Source organism: Aedes aegypti, chromosome 2, assembly GCF_002204515.2.
Source record: "Aedes aegypti strain LVP_AGWG chromosome 2, AaegL5.0 Primary Assembly, whole genome shotgun sequence".
In the NCBI taxonomy this organism is placed as follows: Eukaryota; Metazoa; Arthropoda; class Insecta; order Diptera; family Culicidae; genus Aedes; species Aedes aegypti.
Genome location: NC_035108.1, coordinates 164,603,929 through 164,622,958, shown reverse-complemented (window position 1 = coordinate 164,622,958; position 19,030 = coordinate 164,603,929). Strand labels below are relative to the sequence as shown.

The window sequence follows — 19,030 nt, the reverse complement described above, 5'->3', positions numbered from 1 at the left end:
CAAATGCTACAGGACACCAAAGTGTCCTATCATCAGCCGCCAATAAATACATCGTGACCATGAATCAATTCGCTCCCAATAGTGGGCTTTCGTGTCAGACAGACAAGTCAATAATTCACCAAGATCAATGTCACGCAACAATAGCCAGCTGCTACGTCAGGAAATGCCATCCATTGAACTATATCTGATAGAACTATGGCGCAGAAAAGTACTTTAGTTGGCCAAAATCTCTAGCGCTCTGGAGATGCATAGTAGAGGTTTAATGTTTTAAGCAAATCAATTTGGATGACGATTTGATTACTTGTATTTTTTGCTATATAGAGTAACCTTATATTTTCATTCACGAAATAGACGTGAAAATGATCGTTGTACATAACTTCTACCCCTGTTTTTTGCATGGTAGGTTAAACTACTGAAGTATCCATTCTTCTTAGGCTGGCTACGAAAAAAACAAGTTCATACAGCTCTTTCAAGGATCTCTAAGATAGATTCCTTGAAGTTGGAGGCTTACCTTTTTATTTTCTAACCAATTTAGAAGCTTTAGGCATCATCCTCTTAACAATTGTTTTTATGAAAAGTATGTCAATTTAATTAAAAACTGGTCTTAGTGAAAATTAATTTTCTCCAAATTGTTCATCATTTTACTAAAGAAATCATTTTTGTTTGACCATAACATCATGAATACTCAACCTATTCAAAATATTTTATATGCTTTCGCAGCTCATTCAGTTGTTTTTAACTGTGCATACAACCCATTAAATAAAAACATGTTTTGACTTCGTTAATCACCAAAAACTACCTAAAAACAGATATTTTTAATAAAAATAAAACAAATTTCTTCGAATTTTGCTATTCCTGTAAATTGAATTTTAAATATCGAATTGAAGTTTATAAAGCATCTTCTAATAACTGAAATAGTCATCATATATTTTTAATGAACGAAACAACATGCTTGTTATTCATTGAAAAATGTTGCTAAAGCAGCTACAAAAGTATGTTAAAAGGTTCGGAATCGATTGAGTATTCGTGGTATGCATAGGGTAGTTATGGTCAAACAAAAAATATGTTTTTTTTTAATGAAATGAGGGAACATTAAAAAAAATGTTTTTTACTAAGATTAGTTTTCATTTAAGACATGTTTGATGCTCAATAAATGTTTCATACATTGTGAAGAGAACCCAAGTAACCAAACAGCGCTTTAATTCGCCCTCCATGCTAATATACGGCTATTATAGTGCTGAAATGATCTATTTTAGCCGTATAACAGCCCTATAAGGAAAAAAGGCGAATTAACGAGCTAGTGGTTACTTGGGAATGGTGCTAAAGCTGCAAAATTGTAAAGAAAAAAAAACAAAGTTATGATAACTTTACTATAGGTCACATTTATAATTCGAAAATTTACCTTTATGTCGCTTGTGCCATCTCTAAATCTTATTATTTTTGGCTCGAACCTTGAGGTTCTTTTTTTAATATGATTTGAATGCAGAAGACCACAACATATCAATGAACACAAGAATTTTGCACCCAAGATAACACATAACACATCCCCAGAGCACTAGAAGTTATAGTCAACCAAAGTAGGTTCCTGCACCACAGTGTGTAAGTACCTCCGGCTGCGACGATTCCCACAAGGACCACGTGCTAGCCGCCCAATCAAGGGCAATTCTGCAGTGCACTATGCTACTCAATGGTGAATGTCTTCCTAGGAATCCTAAGCCAGGATGTGTAGTTAGCCAGTATGATAGTTCTCCTGCACTGGGACGGACAAAAGGACTCTGTCCTGGTGTATATTGTCTTTTCATATTCTTCGTTTAATAAGCCAATCAATATTTATACGCCGTATGAAGAGCAAATAACAGCAAGCGAAGTGATAGATTGCTATCTTCGTCAAAAGCGTAGCGTGCATAGTGAAACGTTGCAAACAGCCGTGCCGGGACTTCGTTGGAGAGTTACACTGTACACAATCGTCATCATTGACCAATGATATGAATGGTCGGAGGATCAAATGTATGAAATTATCATTAACGCTGCATGCAACCCGTTTCCTGGGTTTGATTAGAAAAAAAGAAATCTTCGATGGGGAATGTGCAATGCATTCCCTAGACAGTAAACCCCCAGCAGTTCCCTATGAGACTTCGCGTTGTTATCATGGTTGAGAAGCTCAAGTGGCGCTCGTGATACAATTGAACAAGTTGTAAGTGATGCGTATTAGTGTGGAACAGTTAGTTTTGTGTCAATTGATTCGCAAGGGAGCTGTTGCAATTCAAGTGTTATAACGGCCATTTAATGATTCATTTGGGAAAAAGTGCAAGTTCTTGTTGAAGAAGACAGTGCAAAAATATAGTGCTTATTAAGTTGAAGTGCATCGGTGTCCTCTTTGTGGATGTGGTAACGAATTTCGAAGTAAAACAAATGCACGTTTCCACAAAAATCACCAATAGTTTAAAATAGAGGATAATTCATTATCATGTAGGACGCTAATTGGTACCAGGATCATAATGCATAGAGTAAGGTGGGGCAAAAGTTCGAACTTAGTGGTATAATAAAAGTTACCAGGGAAACAATAGCAGTTGAAACAAAAACAAATATCACACAATGAACCTTCAATATATTGGCTTTTATATTGCTGAACAAACTTTTGTCGAAATAGTTACCTATTTTTAGTTATAAAAGTTTCTAAATTGATTGTCTTAAACGAACTTTTGCCCCACCGCGATTCAGCAGCCTTTTTCCGATCAAGAATGGCCAAAATCATTTCCTGGAACCGTTACCCAGCTGAGATATTGCATTTAGTCGCGTTTTGGAGCCCGATTTTCTCACTGTGCACCGGTGGGGCAAGAGTTCGATTCTAGTGGGGGGCTAAAGTTCACTGACTTAAACACAAGATATCGATACTTTTATGACAGACATACTTTATATCAGCCATAAACTTATGTTAACAAAAATACACATTAAATTTTCTTCAAAAAATTGCCCAAAATCGAGTTAATTGTAATATACCCAAAAAGAGCAGTTTTTCGCAAAACAATGTAAAACTTCGAAATTTTGGTGACTTTTTTCGCTTGATCAGGCAAATTTCCTCAAATTTGGAGATAAAATGAGGATTTTACGCAATTTGCTAATTTTTCTATGAGTTTATATATGGGTCGAATTTTTGCCCCGCTGATTCGAACTTTTGCCCCACTATGGGCCAAAATTTGTATCCAAGCATTCATGCAAAAACTAATGCACGTCAAAGCATCCTTAGAAATCCCCTAGAAACACCCTAACATAAAAATCGAAAAAAATTGTATTTTTATTTGGTTCCATGCAATGAAAGTTCGACCAAAAATTACAATTTTCACTTCAAAAAACAACAAATAGGGTTTCAATGCTAGTAATGGACCCCTTAGTAGCTGAAATTCATTCTAGACGCTTTTCCGCAATGATATCTCAGACGCATATACGTTTTGTGGAGTCTAACAACAAATTTAATGTCTTTACTTCATAGTACGTCTATGAAACATACAAAATCATTCGATTTTTCCAGCGAAATATGCATTTGAAAAACTGTTGTCCAAATGCCTATTATGGACCCTACCGGGGTCCATAATAGGATTGTTTACAAATTTGACGTTGCGTATCATGGACCCTCCATTTGATTCCCATGTAATCCGGCTCGCTGCCGACGAGCCTATTATGGACCCACCTGGAAATGCGTATTATGGACCCTCTTGTGTGGTTTCATTTACAAAACTGTTCAAATATCTGTATTTATGCGTCTCAAACCAAATATTTTGCCTGAAACTGATGACTAACAATGTAATCGAAGTTCCCCCGGTGGATTTTCATAGGAATAAAGTTGCTTTGAGTGTTAATTTTATGTTTTTCTGTTGGGGGTCCATAATACGCAAAGGGTCCATAACCGGCATCGACTCCCTAGTCATAACTTTTCCAAATCTCAGTCGAATTTTATGATATTTGGAGTGAAAGCCTCTTACTTAAATAGCACTCGTACCACCATAATATTTTAAAGTTTTGTTTTAAAATGAGCTAGAAATCTTAAAAAGAAATTCTTGCCTCACTCGAACTTTTGCCCCACTACACTACACTCCAACGTTCGCCAAAATGGAACATGATGTAGACACCTGGTAGCTCACATTTGGACCAAGGATTGACGGATAAAATCAGACCACATGATCTTTGTGGAACCTTATATGACCATACCATCTTATAATATAATAAGTATGTTATAATAATTACTCAGAATATCACTCAACAAATTTAATCTTTGGGAAGTTACTGCTATTGATGAGAAATTAAAAACAAGGTTTTTGATTTTTCCTCGACGTTTTAGCCCACCAACAAACGGGGTAACTTGCAATAGTATCGGAACGGTATCAATCTTATGCGTTCTGCAATGTTAGGTAAATTTTTTGTGATACCTTATTTCGATCACATTGAAAAATCATATTTAATATTTAAAGTATTCAAAATCAATGAAACAGTCAGTTAAGTCATCGTGCAAAAGTTTGGGTTCACCCCTCAGAACCCAAACTTTTGCACGATACACCATACTGAGGGGTGAACCCAAACTTTTGCACGATGACTTGACTGACTGTTTCATTGATTTTGAATACTTTTCAGATTTTTCCGCAAAAATTTCATGAGTGCTCTTCAAAGAATATAAGATGACGATTCTATTGACACCTTGTATTAAAATTTTGGTCGATCCAATGCTGAGGAAATTAGTAGTGTTTTTTAAGTGTGTTTTTTTGAAAAATGTCACAACCTTAAGTACAAATTTAGTATACAAAGTTCAAAGAATGTTTTTGGAAAAATACATAGAGTAAGGTGGGGCAAAAGTTCGACCTTAGTGGTATAATCAAAGTTTCCAGGAAAACAATAGCAGTTAAAACAAAACAAATACCATACAGTGAATCTTCAACTTATTGGCTATAATTTTGCTGAACAAACTTGTGTCAAAAAATTTACCCATTTTTAGTTATAACAGTTTCAAAATTGATTGTCTTATTCGAACTTTTGCCCCACCGGTGGGGCAAGAGTTCGAATCTAGTGTGGGGCAAAAGTTCGCTGGCAAAAGTTCGCTGGCTCAAATATCGATCCTTTTATGACAGCCATACTTTACACCAACCGTAAACTTAAGTTTGACGAAAAATACACACTAAATTTTCATCAAAAAATGGCCGAAAACCGGGTTAATTGTAATATACTCAAAAATAGCAGTTTTTCGCAAAACTAAGTGGAAATGTAAAATTTTGGTGACAATTTTCACACGATCAGGAAGTTTGCCCAAAAATTACAATATTCACGTCGAAAAACAACAAATAGCTATAACTTTTCCAAATCTCAATCGATCTTTATGATATTTGGATTGAAAGTCTCTTACTTGAACCACCGTGACATTTATGAGATTTGTTTTGAATTGAGCTAGAAATCTTAAAAAGAAACTCTTACCCCACTCGAACTTTTGCCCCACTTTACTATACGAAGTAAAAATAACTCTTTGCCTTTCGAATGCGGCTTAAAGAGTTTGAATTGGACGTGTAATCACAGAGATATGGACTGAACACTTTTGCATGTTTTTTAGGGGGATTATGCACGGGAGTGTAATTGTTATCGTTGTTATAATTAGAAATATTTACAACTGACTTAACTTACCAGAGTGGCTTAAGTATGTTTTCACATGGCTTAAACCAGTAAGCTTAGTTTGATCGAATAAAATCTGAGACATAATTCCACAATATAATATTAATGTGATGTACGATAAAAGTGAAACATTGAATGCTGAATAAAATTTTTTAAAGCTTATATTTCGACATTCTCACCAAATGACCAGCTCATCAAAGTCTGCCGTATTTAGTTTTCTTAATAAAATTTGCTTCTTTGTATATCTGGTTATGCCCTTGTCTAGTTTTCTACCGAGTATTGCCCTCAACACTTTACGTAACAATTATTCTGTTCTACATTCTCAGCCATAATAGGCTTTTAACTACACAGAAAACATGATTGTCATATGTCACAAGTGTTCGAAGGTTAACAAAGTCTTTAACAACTTAAAATTAATCCCCAATAAATACGACTTACCGTTTTCGAATTAAATTGAAAAGTCTCTCGGTTACTTACTTTTGTCTTTGAACAACCCTCTGAAACTCTTTGTAAAATGACTGCAATGTAATATTTCCCTTACAGGCAAAACTTCAAGTTATTTTTAGTTTGTCATTCAAATTTCAGCCAATTCGGACCACCAGAAGCTGAGATCCAGCACCCCAAACTTAGGCATTTTGTATGGAAGAACAGCATTTGGTTACTATCTTATGTCACTGACTGTATCTATCAACATCACAAGGACTTCCGTTCTCTATACCTGCAACCATTTACTTCGATTTAATAGAATTCATCGTAAATCTGTTTATTGATTTCTAGGTCGCGTTCGACTCAGTCACGAAAATCTAGCTGTGGCAGGTAATATCATAGACTTTAAAAGAAGTTGGTAATATCTTAACAGTAACTGGGAAAGCTGATTATGCTAAAAAAAATCAAGTGTAAGAATTGTAAGCGAGGTGCTTCCTTATTTTTGTTAAATTACATGGGATGAAAAGGAGATAAGTTTCAGAACTGTTGACTGTTTAATATTGCGTTCTGTCGCATATACTCCTTGCTTTTGCAGACGATAACTTTATTGGAATCGATCGCAGTACAGAAGATCAGGGTTTTACTATTTTGAAAAAGGGACAACTAGGATAACCTTGTAATGCCACTTACTCTACCCAAACGTATATGGTCACATATAGAGAAAGAAGCAGGTTCAGTTGTATTGGTGCTGAGACAATGCTTGATTGGGATGTAGTTGAAGCTGTTGAAGAGTCATAAAACCCTTGTGATGTGTGATAATGATGTTTTCCGTGTAACGTCTGGCTGCGTATATCTCCTTTTACGGATTACGTAGGGACCCGCAACTTTGTGATATTTGTACCATAACCAAATCATTCCAGATATAAAACAAACGTTTGATACTTGCTCTAATCGTCTCTAACAGTATTAACATGCATTATCTTCTAATTATTGTTGTTCTTCATTTGTTCTAAGATCCCTTTTTCCCAAATAACAACATTATTATTTGTTAATTTATTTGTTTTGCCTTTTAATAACCACTGGCTGAAAGTCTCCTTAATAAAGATAAAAAAAACCTTTCAATTGGTTCAAAATAGAAGCAACATTCAATTAAACTTAAACCAGTACACTATTGAAAAAAAAATACTTGACCTGCTCCGGTAAGTTAAGTCAGTTGTAAATATTTCTAATTATAATAACGGTAACAATTGTATGAATCTATGACAACCGGTCAAAATACAAAACGTCGAAAGAACAGAAGATCAAAAGATAAAAGATCGAATAGACAAAAGGTAGAAGAACAAAAACGAAGGAACAAAAGTTCGAAAATCTTTTTACGAAGAAGAAAAAATTCGCACCATGCAAATAATTAGCAATGTGACAAACCACCTTGGTATTTTTTTCGATTTTTTTAGAGCAATCCCACAGATTTCAGTAAGTTGATCGAAAGTGTTTATGATTTGATGACTCTTCACGGTATTAACTAGAAATTAACAAAAATGTCGAATGTGACAAATATGCAGTTATAGACAGTTCAGGTGTATGGTTTCTTCGGCAAAGTTGATCGTTATTTTATTCTGAAAATAATTGCTGAAGACGTCAAAATTACAACTCCTACTATTTTTTAAAATACAGACATTTAAAAAAAAAATGTGCTTAACCCGAAATTTTTAGTTTCGTTTGTAATTTTTCAATTGAAATACCATATATGGGAAAAATGGAGATTTTTTTTTTTTTCAGGAGAACTTCTAGAGATTCCTTCAACATTTCCTGTCGAATTATATCCAGAGACTCTTGTAGAGATTTAACCAGGAGCTCTTCCAAAGATTTCTCCAGGAATTTAACCAGAAATTCCTCCGTAATAATCTCTATCGTAATCCGTAAGACGATTTCTCCAGGGCTTCCCCTAGTGGTTTTGTCAGAGATTCCTCCATGAACTTTTTTTCGCTACCAGATTTTTTAGACTGGTTCTGATAGGACTTTAGAAATACCTTCAGCAATTCGTTGAGGAATTTTGCAGGAGTTCCTCCTAGGATTCCTCCGAAGATTATTCCTGATTATTTTCGCAGGAATATTTCTTCAGCAATATTGCCAGGAGTTTCTGTCGAAATGACTCCAATTATTCCATCACAGATTCCTCCAGTAAAATCTTTACTGAGATTTATCCAGGAATTTCTCCAAGGATTCCTCAGGAAACTTTTCCAAGAATTATAGAATTATTGTAGAGATTACTTCATAGACTCCTTCAGAGATTCTTCAAGCGGTTTCTCTTGATATGCCTTCAAAATTGTCAAAATTAGAAGTGTTTTAGGGAAGATGTCTTCAAGGCTTTCTCAAGATTTTACTACAACATATTCTTATAGGATTACATTTCTGCAGATTTTTTTCTGGTAGTCCTCTCGAGATTCTCCTAGGAATTATGCCTTAGATTTTATCTAGAGGTCGTTGCAGGAATACTTCCGGAGATTCCACCTAAATTCATCTAGTAGTATCAAAAAATAACTTTATGAATTCCTATAGAGATTCTCAAGAGTTTCCTTCAGGAATTCTCCCAGGAAAATCACTACATGAATTATACAAATAATTTGCACATGTAATTCTTCAAAGATTCCCTATGGATATTCGTTTGGGCCTCCAAATATCCTCCGCGGATTCCTCTTACAAAATCCCACAGAGATTCACCTCTGAATTCATCAAATAGAATAAGAAGTCCTCCAGGGTTTCCATCGCGATTTGTTTTTAGAGATTCCTTCAAAAATTCCTTTCCTGAAGAAGTTTTTTGAAGGCATTCCTGGAGCAATCGCTGGAGAAAACTCTTTAAAAAATCTAGAGTAATCTTAAGAGGAATCTCCGGTGAAATTCCTGAAAAAAATCCTGGAGAAATTCTTAAAGAAGCCTTTGGAAGGATTCCCGAGGAACAATTCTTGAAAAAATCCCTAGAGAAATAGTTGGGATAATTTCTGATGGAATTCTTGTAGGAATTTATGGGAGAACCTCTAGAAGAATTCCTGGAGGAACTCTTCAAGGAATCTTTGGAAGAATTTTTGGAGGCCCAGGCCAGAACAAATTTCTTGAGAAATCCTGTAGGATTATCTGGAGAGATTCTTGCAGTAAGTCAGGTGGCGATTTTCCTGGTGGTAAATCTGGGAAGATTTCTTGATGAAATTCTTGAAAAAATCGTGCGTTTAAGATCACATGGACAAATACCTGATAAAATGCCAGGAGCGAGTCTTGGGAATTATTCCTAGACGAATTTCGAGAGGACTACTTGGGGATTTCTGTACGTAGCCGTAAAGGAATCCTCGGTGGAATAGTTGAAAAAATCACTAGAGAAATATTTTCAGTTATCCTTGTAGAGATTGCCTTAGTGTAACTCCTGGAACAATTCCTGGAGAGTGCATTGAAGATAACTCTGCAACAATCTTTGTAGAGATTTTCCTAGAGGAATCCTTAGAGAAGTTTCTGAAAGGTTTTGTAAAGGAGTCTCTGAATAATACCAGGAGGAATCGCTTGAAAAGTCCCTGGAGAAATCTCTGTTTAAATTCCGAAGTATTCATGGGAGAATTCCTGAAACAGATTCTGAAGTAAAGATTTTACTGGAGGAATCTATGAAGGAATCACTGGAGACATTCTCGCAGGAACTCCTTGTGAAATCTCTTGATAAAGGAAGTTCTGTAGAAATGTCCCTGTTAAAATTCCTGGATTCATTCTTGAAGAAATTGCTGAAGGTATTCCTGGAGCCCTATCAGAACCGATCCAAAAAAGAACATTTTAACAAAAGTTCTTCTTGGAGAAATCTTTGGCAAAAGTCTTGTTGGAAACCCTGGAGAAATATCTGTAGGGATTACGGTAGAGATGGTGAAAACTCTGGAGGAATTTCCGAATGAATGCCTGAAGAAATATATGGAAGAAGCTGTGGATATATTTTGATATGTATTTTTGAAGGAATCGTTGGAGGTTTTCTTGAAAAAAAAAAAAAAAAACTGGAGCCCCATTTGAATTGGTCCAAAAATTACGATTGTTGTCGAAAGTAATAATTCGTTAGCAATAAAACTTGAGCATAGAGGACACTAAGCAAAAAACAGGCCCTATCCCAGAAACTAACGCCAGAAACAAGAAGAAGAATTTTATGTATGATTTAGGCATACTCTATTTAGATCTGGATGAAAAATCATGAATAATGAGCTGCCGCATGATGGAACTACAAAGATTTTACCTAAATTCAAATGCTTATAAGTTTATGAAAAATTGATGAAATTGGATGCATTCGGATGCAGTCGAAATTTGGTCTAGGAACTTGCTTAACCTTGCATATTGGCCACCAAACACCGGAGATGCCCCGGATTTTCCGAGGTCATGTCAAAATGGCATTTTTTCTTTCGCTTGAATTTTTGTGCGGTGTATAAACTAATAGGAAAATGAAAGCCGGAGGACGCATTGAGATTTGTTTGAAATTTTTAGAAATACAGTCGAAGCTCGTTATAACGACAACTTTTATAGCGACAAAAGCTCTCTATAGCGACATTTTTCGGTCCCTTGAAAAATATTTTGATGTTATAACTATTCTCTATAGTGACAATTCCCTATTACGACGGTCCCTTGCGATGTCGTTATAACAAGCTTTGACTGTATGACCATTTTCGTGAAATTGATTCTGGAAAATATGGTCAGTCATGTTTGTATTTCCAAACATGTAAATATTATCCAGAGCTATATCCAAGTGGGTATTACACTTCAAAATGATGCTTCAAGCAGCATACTGACCACTCTATGATAGGTACCTAGTGCATCCCGATACATCAATACCATAACAGCTTCGGAAAAATCAGAATTTATGGAGTCCTTAACGTATCTTTAGAATTAAACTTTAGAATATTATGTATATATTAAAGTATTGGACACTGAAATACGATCTAGATTTGAATATCGTGCATAGGTCCTCCATAATAGGTCGCATACTCTAAGTGTTTTCAAAGCTTCATAACTCAGATGACTCATATAGATTGTTTTACATTGTGTGTTCTTTGATGAGTCATATCCCACTGAGGCCTCAAATGTCTGGAATATAAATCAAAACGGTACAGCACATGCACGAGTAAGCACATAATCTATAATGTCTACCTCAATAGCCCATCATGCCCCACGTTCGGCCCAATCCGCTTGTGTGAGTGACTTAACTTGCGCCGGTATCAACATACAAGTGCACCGGGTCTCTCTTTTGTGAGAGCATAACATGAGAGTGAGTTAGCAGCGTACATGTTGCTTAAGAGTTTGTTCCATAGTTTCCATGTGTAGCCAACGCTCGGTGCTATTCCCATGCACTTTAAATTATGACGGTGTGCATATGCGACAGAATGCGAATAGGCCAAACTCCTCCACAGTCGACGACAGCATACAGCAGTTCGATGTTTAGCTGAGGAGACTTTCTTTCGAACCTACACTGAACCGACTTAGAATCAGTGCATGGGTATGGTAGAGCTACTCGCTCAACTGGAAGAACGAGTCCGGGATACCGCGTGTACTGTAATCGCATACAATACTGATATTGACGAGAGAGGTCAGGTTCGAAATTGAAAATTTCCTACTGTTCAGTCCCGAAGCGATAATACAGTCGAGCGGCCGCGTGTCTGTCTTTGCTGCGCCCTTTACTTAACCGGAAAGGGGCACGAGACGGAAAAAGTGTGTCCGGCAAACATCAGAAGGAGGTGCGTGAAATTTTCCTCAAAGATTTGAATCTTTTGGATCGGGATCGGAGCAAGAGAGCGAGCAGATTAGCGGCGTGATCTTCTTTGATTCTAGTGAGTGTGATATGGGAATTTCGGATCTCTTGATTTCTCGATTTCTTGCGGGAGGTTCATTTTCATTCAGTTTTGGGCCACAGTGTCGGGCAAAACGGTGTGATTTTTGATCGGTGTTGTGTAAGCCGTGCACTCGCAATGTGTTAAGCTAATGTATTCTGACCGAATTTCGTTCTGAAACTGGTTGCGGAAGAGTCGACAATGTGAGTGAAGTTAAATATTTACTCAACTGAACTAATGACAAATAGTGAAACTAGTTGACATCAAAGACAGTATCAGTATGGAAAATCTACGCAAGACAAAGTGGAGTTAATCCAACCTTGATGTTTGAACGATGGGAAAGTGAGACGGGAGTAAAAATAAGTGAAGATCAGTAAATGTTTAAAAATAAATCCGTCTACCGAAGTGTATAGCAAGCAGCAGCCGCTTTGAATCTAGCGGGAGGTTTTTGTTTTGACCTGCTGACTTTGAAAGCGTTTTTTGCGAAACTGCTGTGATAGTTGTGACTCAAAACAAATGCCGCTGCTAGTATCCTATGTCCTCCCATCGTTCATTTCGCGAAACTGTCAAAGGAAATACGTCAGTTCAGCGAAATATGATAACTTGTGCGTTACGTAATGCAATATCAATCGACGCAGCGCAGTTCATTCTTCGGTGTGCTTGACAAATAATAATCGCTGCAATACATCGGATATAGTTCGTTTTTGCATGCGAGCTAATGATGGCAATCAAGCAATAGTTTTTTATCATGTACCTTGCATCAGTCAACTTGTGATGTACAGAAACAATTTCTGATGTTAAATATTTGGTCCACTAGGATTCACGAATACGTTCGAAGTATGCATTGACATGTATGAAAGGACTTTGAATCAATTATTGAAGTAAAATGACTTGCAAACTCCAGTTCGTTTGTTTGTATTGATTTTTTTTTATTTTATTTATAACGGCTATTTCAGCGTTACAAGTGCTCACTCTTTAAATCTCCAAAGTCACATACGTATGCTTCGAATTTCGTTATAATGCTATCGGTTTGCGTCAGACACTCTAGTGGTGTGTCATAGTCATAGGCACCAATTTTCTTTTCACCTAAATATGTGATATTTGAATGAACTGAGTCGATTTTGTTTGCCATTGTGCGCTTTTGGAAGGTCACGCCCCCAACTACGTCACAAGTCGACGCGTTTGGTCATAAGTTAAAAAAAACTAAATGTTTCTTGATTACAAAAAATGGGAACTAGCAGATAAAGCACGATCTTGCTGAATATCTGTTAAAAAAAAAGATGCATGTATTGAAGTATTTATTCTGTGTCAAATCTTCTCAAGTATAAATTATAAACTGTTATATTCAGAATAATAGGAGTGAAAGCCGTTTCCAATTAAAATATGCACAATAATGACTTGATGTAACATTGTTACCCTTTAAGCAATTGCCATGAAATGTTGACATAGATCTACAAACATGCTCAATTTCATTATGAAAAATATATTGAAGCAGCCATTACAAAAAAAAGTATCAGGCAAAGCCGTTAAAAAATATAGAAACTATTATTTAAACTACTTTTGTTTTGAAAGCTTTTGTTCAGCAACAATTTTGTAAAAAAATGGCTTGTCTGTACGTTTGTAGCTTGAATGGGATATGTTAAAAGGCCATTTGGCCGAATGTTATTTGGCCGAACGGGTCGTTTGGCCAAATGCCGTTTGACCAAAATATAAACAAAAAAATCAAAAAGTGTTGCCCAAATTCTGATCTGCTAATTAATTTGTTGATTTTTTTTATGATGGGACTGTCTAAAAGTTCTCCAAGAGAATGATAAAATCGACCCATTAATTCAGAACAGAGATGTGAGCTCCCCACATCGCTTCAAGGCTACAAGATGATGGCTGATTCGTCTCTGGGTTACCAATGGCGTGCTAGTGTTTTTAGTGTTTATTAATGATTTCATCAGAAACTTTTCTTTCTTTAGAGTATAGGCTATTCTCTCGAGTTCTACTGGTTTTATTACAATTGGCAATAATTTAGGCAACAATATGAAATATACATTAGTGAAGTAAAACATGAATTGTAAATATTTAGCTTTGAAATAAGGCTATAGCTCTGAAAATTGCGCTAGCGGGGTAAAACCGACCACTGTTGATGGGGTAAGACCCCCACACCTAATTTATACCAAATAAAATGTCTAAACCATTTTTAAAGTTTTAACTACGTTGTGCATTACTATTCAAGTAAAAATAAATCAATTATGTTAAAAATTCAAACCATGTTTTGCTAAAATACGTGTGTCTTAAGGTGATAAAAAGTATATTATATATTCAATTAATTAACCCTAAAAATGGTTCAATGTTCACGTCAATCAATGTAGAATTCATAAAACATCATACTTTTTAGAATCACAGGGAACTTTTAATTTTTTTCGCAAAATTGTGTACAAAAATCGTGGTGGTCGCTTTTACCCCGTGGGTGGACGGTTTTACCCCGTCGCTAAAAATAATCGTGATAAGACATCACTTTTTCAATCTTCAAGAAATAAATAAGCTTTTACAAATACAACACCTGTGATATTTCTTGAACATGCCTAAGACTTCAAAAAACGACATGCTGCGCAGAAAAATGATTTATTTATTCTTGATTTTGCCACATGAATTAAATTGCTTTGGCGGGCGGTCTTACCCCGTCTTCCCCTAAATGGAACGACTCGGTGAACACTTATGCCAAAGAAGCTCACTGTTTCTCAGTTGTTAAAATAAGAGGCCAAAACTTGTGGTTGCTAGAACTATGAAATAATTTGTTAAGTACGATTTGAGGGATCGAAGCAAACCGATCCTGCAGAATAAGTCGAAAACTGGGGGGTGCGAACTGGATGTCAACAAGCATCCAGGCTGCTGTCAAGCAAAAATGTTCACCAAAATGATCCGAGTATGCCTAAGAGTGTGTGGTCATTGGTTCGTCACGCTCAAGTTGACTTCCCGGGAAACGGGAAATAAAATTTTTATTTCCCGGGAATTCCCGGTATCCCGAGAAATTCTTAAAACGTAAAAATTGTGCTAATTTGATGTAGTTTTTTGAAATAATTAATATTTTATGTATATTTAGGCATTTCAGAATTCGCTCTCATTTGATTTTAAAGCACGATCAAAGCAAGCGAAGAAAAACATCCCATCTTTTGCAGTCCGGATTGAGCAATGTATCGCAAGTTGTTACAAGTCTGATAAATATGAGTAGCGAATGAGAACTCCGAAGAGAGAGCGTTGATAAAATCTATTTTTCTCGCTTGTTTACCGTTAGGGATAGGTGTTTTACTTTACTGGCACGATAAACAATCCCCGAACTTCCGAAAGCAATAGTGTCCCCCTGGTTTGGAGCTTGTTTAGAGAGGTTTTATCATGCAGTGCTATCCCCCCGATCTGATCAAAGTTGTAGCAGTGTACGATAAACAGTCTCTAATAATGTGCTGCATATTATGATAGTTTCAGAGAGCGATAGGTGAGAGATTATCTCAATTTTCCATCCAGGGATCCAATCCCTGTGTATATTATATTTTATACAATTGAATTTGTACGATTGTTTCTCTCTTTTTTATGAGTAATTTATTTATGTTCTTCCAAAAAAATGTTGGTTTCGTTTTTGCTAGGCTTTATGAAGCTCAAATAATATTTGCCATCATTTAATAGATCTTTCCAATACTATAATAAAAAACGAACAATTAGAAACCTTTAAAACTTTATAACCCTACTCAAATCATGGAAAAGATTCCTTGATAATTTCTTAATACTGTATTGCAAACTAGTTATCCCGGCAAAGGATGTTTTGCCAAGCAGTAGGCTGTGAAATAAGCAATTTAAAAATCACCTACTAAATGTCAGTGAAATACATCCCGATTTTTTCCCTTTTTTCGGTTGATTTTCACAAAGATTTAAACTCACAAACACGTCGCATCGCCTCTAATGAGGACATTGTTTGGTATGATATGAAAAGTAAATAGTGCGATGGTTTTGATTTGAATATAGATGGTCAATTCAGTGTTCAAATAGAGCTTCCCGGGAACTACAGAGATCCCGGGAAATACGAAAATCCCGGGAAACAGAAAATCATTTCCCGGGAAACGGGAATCCCGGGATATCTCTTCTCCCGGGAAATGTTCCCGGGATTGGAAACTCTACAATTGTTTATCCCGAGCAATGTTAAACAACAAAATTATAAGAATTCTTGTTACCTGCTTATATTCATTTGATAATTGATTGTGTTACCATCTTGGCTGAATTTACAGCCAATATAATATAAATTAGAACTCAAATTTGTTCAAATTTGTCGAATAATAAATTGACAGTTCACTCTGTTATCATAGTAGAAGCATTAACCTAAGAATGCTAATGTCGCTACTGTTCGTGTTACCAACATCTAGTTTGCCACGCGCTGACAGCTTGGATACCGGTCCTCAGAGTGTCAAATGAATTTTAAAATCATCCACTACAACATGGCATCGAACAAACAATGAAAAGATACAGTTAAAGGTGATAATAAACTAATTCAGTTTAGTGAAAACAGCGCCATTAGCGTTCTACTACTAATATTTCTTTTGTTATCACTGAGTTGAAGTTGATAACTAAATGTGTATCAATATATTTATTACGAATATTATGGTAATAAACCACAGACAATTTTTGAGAGATGAGCTTTTTTGGATTAAACTAACGCTCCAAACAAATTTGGAAAATATGGTTTGATGAAAAGTCTACTTTGTTAATTAAAACACGCCTTACAAAAATATTATTGAAAAGATAAGTGAGAACATGTTTTGTATCACGGATACAATGATAACAAATTTTGTAACCATTCAGTTATCATTGATGACAGAATATCAGAATGATAACAGCGATAATGAAAGTTGTTAAAAATTTGATATCATGCTCGGCATACCCAAGCAAAGCTGAGTAACAAAAAGTTAACAAGTTGTGTTAATCGATAACAAGCATTTGATAACTAAGTATGTTTTCATTTTGGATGAATATGCAGGCAACAAAACAAAAGCGATAACAAAAGTTTTTACTAAAGATACCATATCGTTGGGTTGAAAAAGATTGATAAAAAGTTTTGTTATACAGTCAATTTCCCTTATTGATAACTCTTTTTGTTAGTAGTTAGCTATGAAGCTCGAATTATGATAACAAACATCTGACATCATTCATTGACATACCCAAAGAGATGAGATAATCTCATACAGTCAACTCGAGGAATGGAACAGTGATTGAATACTTATAATGTACTTTGTTGTACAAAACATGATATTTGCAATGATTTTTTGCCGATTTCGTGATCCAAACAGCATAGTGCCTTAACCGTTGATTTAAGATTAAAAGTTTGTTCAGAGATCTTGATTTTTGACAGCGCTTCTGTTGATTCTAGCAGCCATTTAACTAAATCATCCACTTAAAAGAATATTTGTTTACCTGATTGAGATAGACGGTTGATGTTTTCTGAAAATTATCACCAGACATTAATTCAAGACACTTTGTCGAAGACACTAAATTCCTATGTTCAGTTCCGTCCCTATGTATGTTTTCATTGGTGTGTTTTGAAAGAAAAATACTGTGTATTTTGCGTTTGAAAATTGATTGCCGATAATAGTCGAATGGTGCCGAAGCCGTTAACATTTTTGGGAGAGGTTTTCGAAGTTCAGCCAAATAAATCGCTTTATTTAATTGTTGCTCTTGAAGTGATATCAAGGTGCAAAAATACTTGACAATTGTTCTGGATTTCAATATATTTCGCTATAAATTTGTATTGTTGTATTGTGTTGGATTTATTAGGGTTTTTTTTTTGTTGGGACAAATTACTCCCGGACGTTGATACAGCTTAACAATTCCGATCGAAGTCTTACCAAGCGTTGAGATACACCTGATCTACAACAATGTCAAATTACTCCTGAGCTTAGCTTAGCTTAGCTTAGACTGACTACACATATCAATGGTTGCTATTCCGTGATTGACCGAAGTCAGTGAAAATGCACAAAGAATCAACTGGAAGTTCGGCTGGGATTGGCCATAATCTTCTTCAGTGTGCATAATTCAGTACCTCTATTTATACAGGGTCAATAACGGCGCCGGCCACGTCCTTGCAGTCAGGTGGGATTGGGGGAAGGAATGTTAGTGTGTAACCTTTGCTTTTTGGAGACCGTGTTTGCCTCTGCATCTCCACAAAGGTTACTGGGAGGGATGTTTGTTAATGGGGAGGATCGTTGGGTCACAGGATTCACTTTGATAAGCGATTAGACCATGATAAACAATGATTTGTGAGATATATACATGCTTATACGTAAATATAATATTTTCATTTGATATGAACAATTTCTATGTAGAGGAAAATTATGCCGACACTTGAGGTGACGAACCATTTAAAGTTTGTTGAACAAATACCTAAATGTAACATTCCTACAGCTGTCAGGACGAAAGCATGTGTGATTTGATTTTACTCATTTGAAAAGAAACAAAAAACTCGATTGGTTGGGACATCATGGAACACTCTTATTCTTATGCCGACACTTACAGTGGCGAACCATCCAAAGTTTGTTGAATAAAGTGAACCTTTCGCAAGTCTACACTTGTAGTGTCGAACCATTCAAAGTTTTTTTAATTACAAAAAAAAAAAGTTTATATGAGGTGTTCTGAAAAAAAAAAAATGTTAAACATAAATAAATCATGAATCAGAGTTTGTGTCGACACTCACAGTGGCGAACCATCCATAGTTTGTTGAAAAATCATATTTACATCCCACCATTGTAACGATTGAATGTGCAGTCATACATATTTTATAGATTAAAAATAGTAGCATGAAACGAGCTCACCAATTGATCCGTTATCCTTGACTGAGCAGCCACAATCCACTTTCGGCTTCACTCGTTTGCTCGGCTATAAAAAAGCACTCAGGAAAAAAAAATAAGCACGCGACCCAAAAAGAATAAAAAAAAACTGTTCGGGCTTTCTTGACGCACTGTCCAGGAGCAAGCGTCAAGGTCGAAGGATCAAACAGAACTCACCGATCACGCCACTTTTTCACTTACTAGACCAACGCGCGACATGTTTGATCCTGCCCTCGTCGCTCGCCCCGGCAAAAGCAAGTCAAA

At 35.9% G+C, this 19,030-nt stretch overlaps 1 protein-coding gene across 5 annotated transcripts in view; it reads left to right on the top strand.

The window, feature by feature from the left end:
- Positions 1–2,113: 2,113 nt before the first annotated feature.
- Positions 2,114–19,030, top strand: part of LOC5572532 (protein I'm not dead yet) — a 60,128-nt gene continuing 43,211 nt past the window's right edge. The window contains exon 1 of one of the 5 annotated variants that reach the window (XM_021843011.1): positions 2,114–2,194. The gene's annotated coding sequence lies outside the window, so the exon portion shown is untranslated. Of the gene's footprint in view, positions 2,195–2,260; positions 2,389–11,577; positions 11,913–11,973; positions 12,116–19,030 lie in introns of those variants that run through there. The other 4 variants (XM_021843010.1, XM_001654003.2, XM_021843008.1 and 1 more) reach the window with 4 other exon arrangements.